The following is a 10,000-nucleotide window of genomic DNA, read 5'->3' as shown; positions in this document are numbered from 1 at the left end:
TCGACGTACTAGAGAATGTAACGTCTTGAAGTGTAAAAGAATAAGGACTGACCTTCAAAAAGTCACGAATTCATGCAAATATTCAAACCGGAAATACCAAGGAAATAATGATGGTGTGGAAAAGAATAAGAATAACTTGAAAACAATTGAAAATGTCTGGAAAGTATGTACAGAAAGGGGACCATCAATAGACAAAAGAACAGGAAAACCGGCTACCAAAGAAAAAGAAGAACAAAAAGAAGAAAGAATTAATTTGATAGAATAGGGGAACCTGAAGAATAAAATAATTAGCATGATTACAACAAAAAAAGAGAAAAGAAAACAATGGGGATTCTTCAATAAGTCAAAGGAAAATAAAACCGAATCACAATTTAAAACGCAAAATAAAAACAAAATCCAAAGAACCAGAGAATGATATGGAGTGTAAAAGAATAAGAAAAGACTGACAACCAATAAAAGAAAAGAAAGCATCATCTTCAAAAAGCCCTCAACCCCCACACAAAAAAAGAGATTTAATACCCCGCTGCCCTCTTGACATATCTTATCAATCTAAACGAGGGATCCGGTCCAGAGGAGGAAAAAAAAAGTAAAAGGAAAAGAAAACTCGTTCCTGATTTCTCCATTCCCGCGTGAGAAGGACGCGAATGAAAAGATCAATTGGAAATTTCATTTTTCCTGCCTTCGGAGCCCTTAGGGCGAAGGGCAGTCTGTGAGAGTGTGAAAACTGCAACCCCTCTCACCTTCTCCTATCCCCCGACTTCCCCCCCCCTCTCTCTCTTCCCTTCTCCTTACCGTCCCACTCTTTGTGAGAATGTGAAAACTGCACTCCCTCTCCCCTTCTCCTATCCCCCGACTCCCCCCTCTCTTCCCTTCTCCTTACCGTCCCACTCTTTGTGAGCATGTGAAAACTGCAACCCCTCTCCTCTTCTCCTATCCCCCGACTCCCCCCTCTCTTCCCTTCTCCTTACCGTCCCACTCTTTGTGAGAATGTGAAAACTGCAACCCCTCTCCTCTTCTCCTATCCCCCGACTCCCCCCTCTCTTCCCTTCTCCTTACCGTCCCACTCTTTGTGAGCATGTGAAAACTGCAACCCCTCTCCTCTTCTCCTATCCCCCGACTCTCCCCTCTCTTCCCTTCTCCTTACCGTCCCACTCTTTGTGAGCATGTGAAAACTGCCCCTTCCACACCCCCTCAGCACCCCACCCCCCTCTGCATTCCTTCCAACCTCCCCCCCCCCCCCACAGCCACATTCCTCTCTGCCAACCCTCCCACCCTGAACCCCCTACATCCGTCTGAAAGTTTGCTGGGGCTATATTGCCCGAGGGAGACATGCTGAAATTATAGATGATGGGTTTTTATGTTCACGTTAGTGTGTGGGGCTAACGGAAGGGGTTGGGGGGAACGGGGGAGGGGGTGGGTGTTGTTTGCGCATGATGTGTGTGTGTGTGTGTGTGTGTGTGTGTGTGTGTGTGTGTGTGTGTGTGTGTGTGTGTGTGTGTGTGTGTGTGTGTGTGTGTGCGTATGTCTGTCGGTCGGTCCGTCTGTTTGGGAGTCTTTATGCCTGTCTGTCTTTGCAGAAAGTGTTCACGTGTACACGGATGACGATCTAATTCAAATAAGAACATCACTGGAGAAGTTCTTCAACAATAGCTTGGAATTTGGGAGACAAGGTAAGAGCTGGTCCGACAACGCCAAACAACGGAGGACGACGACGAAAACCAGGGATGGCCAATTCGTCTTCCCGATCGCCAGGGGCGAGTAAAACTCCGACGGGCCAGTAGAAACCGGCTGGCAACTCGCCCGGCTATCCAGTAAAAATGCTGGTCCAATGCAATACTTTTGGTTGTAAAATCGTCTTGGGGCAAAGCCATAGATACCACTGCAGATGCAGCAACTGTGGTATGTACTGGGCCAGCGACATTTCTGGCGGGTTAGTAACGTTCTTGTAGTTACTCGCCCGATGGCGAGTTACAATTTTGAGATTTGGTCATCCCTGACGACTTTTATGTTGATGATGATAAGGATGCTGCTGCTGCTGCTGCTGCTGCTGCTGCTGCTGCTGCTGCTGCTGCTGATGATGATGATGATGCTGCTGCTGCTGCTGCTGCTGATGATGATGATGATGCTGATGATGATGCTGATGCTGATGATGATGATGATGATGATGATGATGATGATGATGCTGCTGATGATGCTGATGCTGATGCTGATGATGATGCTGCTGCTGCTGCTGCTGCTGCTGATGCTGATGATGATGATGCTGATGATGATTATGCTGCTGCTGCTGCTGCTGCTGCTGCTGCTGCTGATGATGATGATGCTGCTGCTGCTGCTGCTGCTGCTGCTGACGCTGATGCTGATGATGATGATGATGCTGCTGCTGCTGCTGCATGATGATGATGATGATGATGATGATGATGCTGCTGCTGCTGCTGCTGCTGCTGCTGCTGATGATGATGATGATGATGATGATATTTTCTTAAGAATCGTACCACACCTAGGCAGAGCCAACCCAAAGGGAAATATGCATGTGTTGCTCTAATACACACAATTTCCGTCGTCGATGAACAGACACCAAACTTAACGATATTATGTAAGCAGGAAATGGTTTCTGAAGAAGGCGTAGACTTAAGCTCCCATGATAACATAGACGTAAAGCAAAACAAGAACAAAAATACCACAACGTTACAAACATTCATCAACTTTTTGTTTCTTCTCTTCTGTGATCCTGCCTTTTTTCCCCTCACTTTTTCCTCTCTCAATTTCCAGCGACAGACCGCGAGGAATTTTTCTAAATGTTCCACCGATTCGGCTAAACGCCATCCATTTTTAGAGATTATGGCATCCGTTTGCTGATTACGCTTAACCGGGCAAAACGCTGCCGATTTGGCATAACTGCCTATTTTCGCAATTCGACACGACATCATTATGCAAGCAAGGTGCCAAGAGATCGAAGAAAATAGAAATCGTGCAGATTAGGACCACACTCACAACATTATCGGCACAGATCAAAGACAATTTCTGTATCGGACACGGCGGTATCGGTCTATCTTCCGCCGAACAACAATTTTCATATTTCGCTCGCTTTTTCCCACCAGGCCTATTAACCCCTCAGCTAGGCTTGACTTTTTGCTTATAATAAATGTAAACGACCTTGCTTCGTGTGGTTAATGTTCCAAAAAGGAAGAAAAACCCAGGAACTTTGGTACCAGAATAGTGAACTTTACTGATTGTACAGGTCAAACAACTCAACACGTTATTTCCATTTTTACAGAAAATGTGGACAACTTCTTCTCCTTCGCAACATAGATGTACAATGTGAACACTGACTCTCGCAACAACCCCCCCCCCCCCCCCCCCGCCTACTCACACACCCCCCCCCCCCCCCCCCCCACCCTCCCGCCCCCGTTGGGGAAACACAGGAGACTGGAGGTAACTTATCGCCCCTTTCATTGCTCCAATTACCTGTTTCCTCTTACCTCCCTTGACTTTCCATTACCTCCCTTGTCTGAGCTCTGAGGGCAGCGCATATCAAGGGAGGTCAGTCTGATGTCGTGGGCTATTGGTCTGCAGAACTCTACAGACAATTACTGGTCTGTCACTCCTAGATATGTTTTTTCAAGTTTGGGTAATGGTTTGTCCTGTTTTGACTCTAATGCATCCTCCAAGAAGCTGGTTGGCGTTGTTAACTGCAGATCGGTCTTTTGGAGACAAGTATTGTTAACCTGGCTAGACAACAAACACATTTTGTATGAAAAGTATGATGCCACACCTGTTCCATTGATGAATCAATGTATATGGAACAACATGAATATACAATATAAACATAAATGCCTCTTTTTCAAAGATTTTATTAAATGTCATATTTATCATGTAAAGGATGTCATGAATGAAATCGGTGACATGATTTCATTTGAAGAATTATGTCAAAAGGTTGCTTATAAACCAGCCAGACAATTTGAGTATAATGCGTTATGTACAGCACTTAAAACAAAACTGATTAACGCATTGCCATACCGATATGTTCTGTTGCAGGGTTTGACTCGTATTGGTAATATTACACCAAAGGAAATAAGAACTGTTTTGGTTAATTTCGAGGTACAAACTCCGAGCGCCTGTTCTTTTTGGCAAAGAAAGCATAATATTGTTCTGGAATCAAGACACTGGCTGTTAGCTGTTAATTGTACAAAAGAAGAACGACTGCGTCTGCTTCATTGGAAAATTTTACACAGAATTTACCCAACGAATATTTTACTAAACAAGATGGGTTTATGTCAAACTAATAATTGTGAAGTTTGTAATGAACTGGATACACTTGAGCACTTCTTTTTTCATTGTCAAGAGGTGAGGAACGTTTGGAAACTATGTAAAGACTTTATTTTTAAGCAAATTTATTATAATATAACTTTGAATGAAACAGATATATTATTTGGTTTTTGGAATGAAAATTTAAAAAACGATCAAATTTACTTTATAAATTATTGTATTTTGATAACAAAAATGACCATAGGAAAATTTAAGTATGGGAAGAAGTTAGACTTACGTATTTTATTGGAATTAGAGTTAAACATTAGACAGAAATTTATGTTTTGTATAATATAAAGTTGATTATGTTATACAGAAAGAGACCAAGGAAGAAGGATGCTCCCCGCCTTAAAAAAAAAATAAAATAAAATAAAAAGGAAAAAAAAAAATTACAAAAATCGGGCAAAAAATATGGGTTGAAGCATCCTGCATGCAACTGAGGTCAAAAAAAAAACAAAAAAAAAAAAAAAAAGGGAGGTCAGTCTGATTATCTCCCTTTGTATTATCCCGAGTAATTGTTCGTCTTGTGTCGGAGCAAGTATGTTGTTCTGTAAAAAAAAAAAAAAAAAAAAAAAAAAGGAAAGAAGAGAGAATGCTTTATGCTTTATCTCCTACAGGCTAATTAAATATTTGGCCTCTTGAGGACAAGATATGAGTTATATGAATCGAGGTTTACGCCTTCGCGGCTTTTGACGAGATACACTAGTGTATGCGTGTTTAGGTGGTATCAGCCATCTGCACTTATGGCATAATGACCGATGTCTTTTACGTGCCATTGTTGTGACACGGGGGTGGGACATGGCTTCCGTCTCTGGGTCTGCACAAAAAGTTGACCCGTGTCCGTCCCGGCCCAAAATCGAACCGGCGACCTTTCGATCACAAGTCCAGTGCTCTACCAACTTAGCTACCGGCCCCCCGACTGTTCTGTTTCGGTCTGGCGCGGTTTTAATATGTATGTCTGTCTATGTCTGTCTCTGTATGTCTCTGTCTCTCCGTCTCCGTGTCTACCCACAACCACCCCCCCCCCCCCCCGCGCCCTCTCCGTTGGTGGGGGAGGGGGTAGTGGGGTGGATAAGGATTAGGGGAAGGGGCGGGTTAAAGATGGGAGGGGGGGGGGGGGTGTATATCAATTCCATCGAACATAATTCGTTCAACACTCTGGACTAGCCAACCTCCGTCGGTTCAACCAAACAAAAATCTCAACTGAGCAAATTCAACTTCTTCAGTACATCGCAACCAACCGGAAATCTCAAAACCACTGATGGACTGATTGAAATAGTTGAATGGTTATTTGTATGATGGCTTTATCGATTGGTTGATTGTTAACGTGACTGGTGATTGATTGATTGATTGATTGATTGATTGATTGAATGATTTCAGTGATCGATCAATTGATTTTTTTCATATATTTTTTCATTGATCGATCGATTGTTTGATTCATGTATTTATTTATTTACTGAGTCATTGGTTGATTCTTTCAAGTTTCATTGATTGTTTCAGGCAGTCATTCTTTTATTTATTAGTTAATTGGCCGATCGATTTCATTTTCGATTGAAGTTCGTGCCACAGTAACGCTGCTGCCTGTTTGCAACGAGATGTCGACAATTCGATACAATTAGGTCACAAGACATTGAAGGTTAAAACAAATGTTAAAAAATAAATAAAACATTTCGTGTGGGGAACATCACCTTAATTGACATTTCTGATAACAAAGGCTTTGATCTCGTTGGCACCTTTGAGCCGTCGGCTAGCTTTCTTTGAGGTTTTCGTATCACAGCTTTGTGAAAAAAAGCCCCTCAATTTTGAAAGCAGCGAGGTTGAAAGATAAGTCAGAATCCCATTAAAACTCCTGGATGTAGCCGGCTCAGCCCTCGACTTTACATCAAAGCAATAGCAGTACAGCATGTAAAAGGTTTTCACTGTCAAGCTTAGTTGGGGGAAAAATTCTCCTACGCTCACGATTTTTTCTTTATTATAAAGTTAAGGACGGACATTGGACGTAATGAGAATAAGGAGTGGTGTCATTTGAAAAAGTTAAAGAAGTATTGTCGCAATAAGGAAAGGTTACAGAAAAGTACGGAACGCGGATCGTATCAACTGATGCATCAAATTGATGCATCCAAAACCAAGAATTTAATGCATCATTTTCACAATTTGATGCATCGTTTGGATGCATCAGAATGTTCGGGTTTTCCCGGAAAGTGCCGAGCAAAAAGCAAAATTTGAACCGGAATACGAAGCGAAACGAACGTCGGAAAACGAAAGTTTGAGTCGAAGGTCAAGGGCGTCAAAACTTCGTGTGCACAGAAAACAAACCACAAACAAAACAAAAAATGCCTTAAAATGCATAATGCCGTGACTTTGACTTGTTCCCTATTGAATGGTATGTTGTACGTTTATTTTTGTTTTATCTAACCAATCTGTTTATATTCGTCAAAATGTCATTTCAAGTTTTTCCGTGCTCAGGCATTTCTTACGGAAAGACCGGAAATGAATGATCTTTCGCATGCATACAAAACCGAAAGTGATGCATCAAAATGATGCATCAAAATGATGCATCATTTTCTAAAAGGATGCATCATTTTCGTATCGGATGCATCAGTTTTGGAAAATGATGCATCCTTTTGGAAAATGATGCATCCTTTTGTGAAAATAATGCATCAACTTGTAAAAATGATGCATCAAATCTTGGTTTTGGATGCATCAATTTGATGCATCAGTTGATACGATCCGCGTTCCGCAGAAAAGAAGAGAAAAAGAAACAAATGAAACCAAGACAATCAAACATAACTATGGAAGCTGAAGACAAAGCAAGAATCGATTTTTCTTCTTCTTGTTGTTCGCTGTTAGATCGTCAGTCCGGACTGCAGGGCGAAACGTGCTGGCAGGTTTCATGGTATTAGGCCATTTTGATAGTCTCAGATTTGCTTAGTCTTTTAAATCCATATCTGTGAGAATCTGCTGTATTTGTTGTATTAACATGCAAACTAGTTGTTGTTTAAATACTTTTTTGAAAATAAAAGTTGAAATTTTTGATAATGTGTTTATTTATGCGCGTGTGAATGGTGGCGATCGTCAAAATACGGACGGATGAATTTACTTTTGCCACAGCATCACTAAACAAAGAACTAAATTCCAACACATACATGCACAAGTATCAATGCTGTGGTGGTTGAGAGTGCCAGAACACATTGAAATGATTGTTTTTCAACAACAATCGATATCCATAACACAAATTCTAACTTATACTAGCTCCGCAAAAAAAATGTATGGGGATTCGGATCTGTCCGTCCGCATAGCGATATCAAGAGCATCGAAACTAATTGTGATTTCACAGGACAAAAACACAAGTTTACCTAATTTTGTATACTGTAAATACAAGTTTGTGCACCCTTGAAGTGAGTTATAATGTTGCCGAGGTCAATTTGCCCTTGATCGACGCACGGTGACCCGAGTTTCAAAGTTGCGATCCAGTCCGTCTAAACAATGTAACGATCGCCACTTTTTTCTTTTCATTCAAAAACTAACCGTTTGGGGAGGAAGTGACCTCACGTTGTTTTACGTTGACGCTCGCGCTCGACAGAAAAAGACCGCAACAGTTTTTCAGTTAAAAAAATCGCAAAGTAATTACATTTTCTGAGGTTTTCTAGTGTCCGTCTAGTAACAATCGCCACTCTAGCGATCGCCACTGAGTGTTGAAGTCACATTTAACTCCATTTTCGACTGTTTTAAGAAACTATTTTGACGCTCAATCGTCACGTTTCAGTGTCGAAACACGTACTGTGCATTTGCAATCAGCCGGTGTGTCCAAACTGAAATGCGAGTGATGCCTCGATTTGTGGCGATCGCTCACGTGGTTGACGGACAGAAATACCTTCTTAGGGGGTAGGGGAACAGTTACTCCTCCATACAATAATGGTGTTTACAAATGATTGCAAACTTGTCTCTTTATAAACTGTTCAGACATGTCTTCTCTTCAATAATTTTCAGTTTTGCTCGGTTTGTTAATCAGGAGCACCCTGCAGATAATTTTTCATCTGTGACAATGCTCGAAATGTTGACGTAATTCCAATGCCCATATCCTTCTCTTGTTACCTCATCTAGCCAAAACCATTGAAGATAGAAAGACATTTATTGAACAAACTAGATGCACAACACCAGTCTTAACACGTTTTGTTCTTACATGTATATGAAAATATTGATGGCCATGGAATGGTTTGAAAAAAAACACGGTTTTTTCCTTCAAAACGGTCTAGGTCTGCCGGAAGTCGTATTTTTTCAAACCATTCATTTGAAGATCAATATTTTGATATACATACAAGAACAAAACTTGTTAAGAATGATGTGTTGCATATTTTTTGTTCAATAAATGTCTTTCTATCTTCAACGGTTTTGGCTATATGAGCTATATGCATGCATAGGATGACCGTATTGCTTTTTAGCGTTTTCAGGGTATGCTGCTTTGCGCCTGGTTTTTAGATATAAATAAGGCAAAAAAAAAAAAAGGTCTGTTTACGGTAACATAGGCCAAAAAAATAGGGTCGGTAGGTCGGGATTTTTTTTTTTTTTTTTTTTTTTCCCCAAAAAACCATATTTTTACGTTATTTTGCCAAAAAAAAACAAGATTTTTTTTTTTTCCCCAAATGCCAAAAACAAGTCTAGGGTCGCGCGAAAAAACTAGGGTCGGTCGGGTTACCGTAAACAGACCTATTTTTTTTTTTGGCCTAAGGACCAGGACTATAAAAAAAATTACTGTTTTTAGTTGTAACAAACTCACTTTGTTGGAAAAACATGTCCTTTGAATTGTGTGCCAACATTTATTTTGTAGAATTTGAGTGTGTAAATAGTAAATTGCTGAACACAATACTGTGAAACCTGCCCGCTGTCCTCTCCAAGTCCTCTCTGGGGCCGTATAGCTTCTTTTGTAGCGCTGTCTCCTCTGGCCAGGTGGTGTCCCTCAGAGCACTGTGGTATGGACAAGCCTGCAGGATGTGCTCTGCTGTCTGATTCTTGCCACACGGACATAGGGGGGAGGGAACTAGCTTCAGCTTGAAATGAATCGATTTTAAAGGGTGGGATCATTTCTAAAGTTAACGGAATAGTTTCCGCATGTGAAAGTGCTGAAAGTAAAACAAAGGCTCCTGAAACAAATAGAAACAAAAAATGGCACGAAAACCAAAGAAATATATGGATGTTGAGAAGGACAAAGGAAAATTAGATGTCAAAGGGTACCGTGGTGGGATCGTTACTATGCGTAAAAGGAATATATTAACGAACAGCGTATGTCTGGAAAAACTCACATGCAAAGTTGTATAACGTCACGCTAATTATAAGATAATTGCCTATGTCATTTTTTGATGTTTTGAGTAAAACGCAAAAAAAACATTCTTTAGTTTCTGAACAATCTGCCTATCTCATTTTAGTTATAAGTTGCAAACTGCCTATCTCGAGCTGTTACCACAGGACAAACGTGAGATAAAGAGTTGACAGCAAGCTTTTACATACCGTAGTAGATGGTGGTGTACGGGTGTGTGTGTGTGTGTGTGTGTGTGTGTGTGTGTGTGTGTGTGTGTGTGTGTGTGTGTGTGTGTGTGTGTGTGTGTGTCTGTCTGTGTGTCTGTGTGTGGGTGTGATTGGGTGTTGGTGGGTGTCGGTGTCTGTACGTGTCTGTATGTCTGTGTATGTGTCTGTCTCT

The sequence above is a fragment of the Littorina saxatilis genome, linkage group LG16 (genome assembly GCF_037325665.1).
Source record: "Littorina saxatilis isolate snail1 linkage group LG16, US_GU_Lsax_2.0, whole genome shotgun sequence".
NCBI classification, from domain to species: Eukaryota; Metazoa; Mollusca; class Gastropoda; order Littorinimorpha; family Littorinidae; genus Littorina; species Littorina saxatilis.
Note: the sequence above shows the minus strand (reverse complement) of the source record.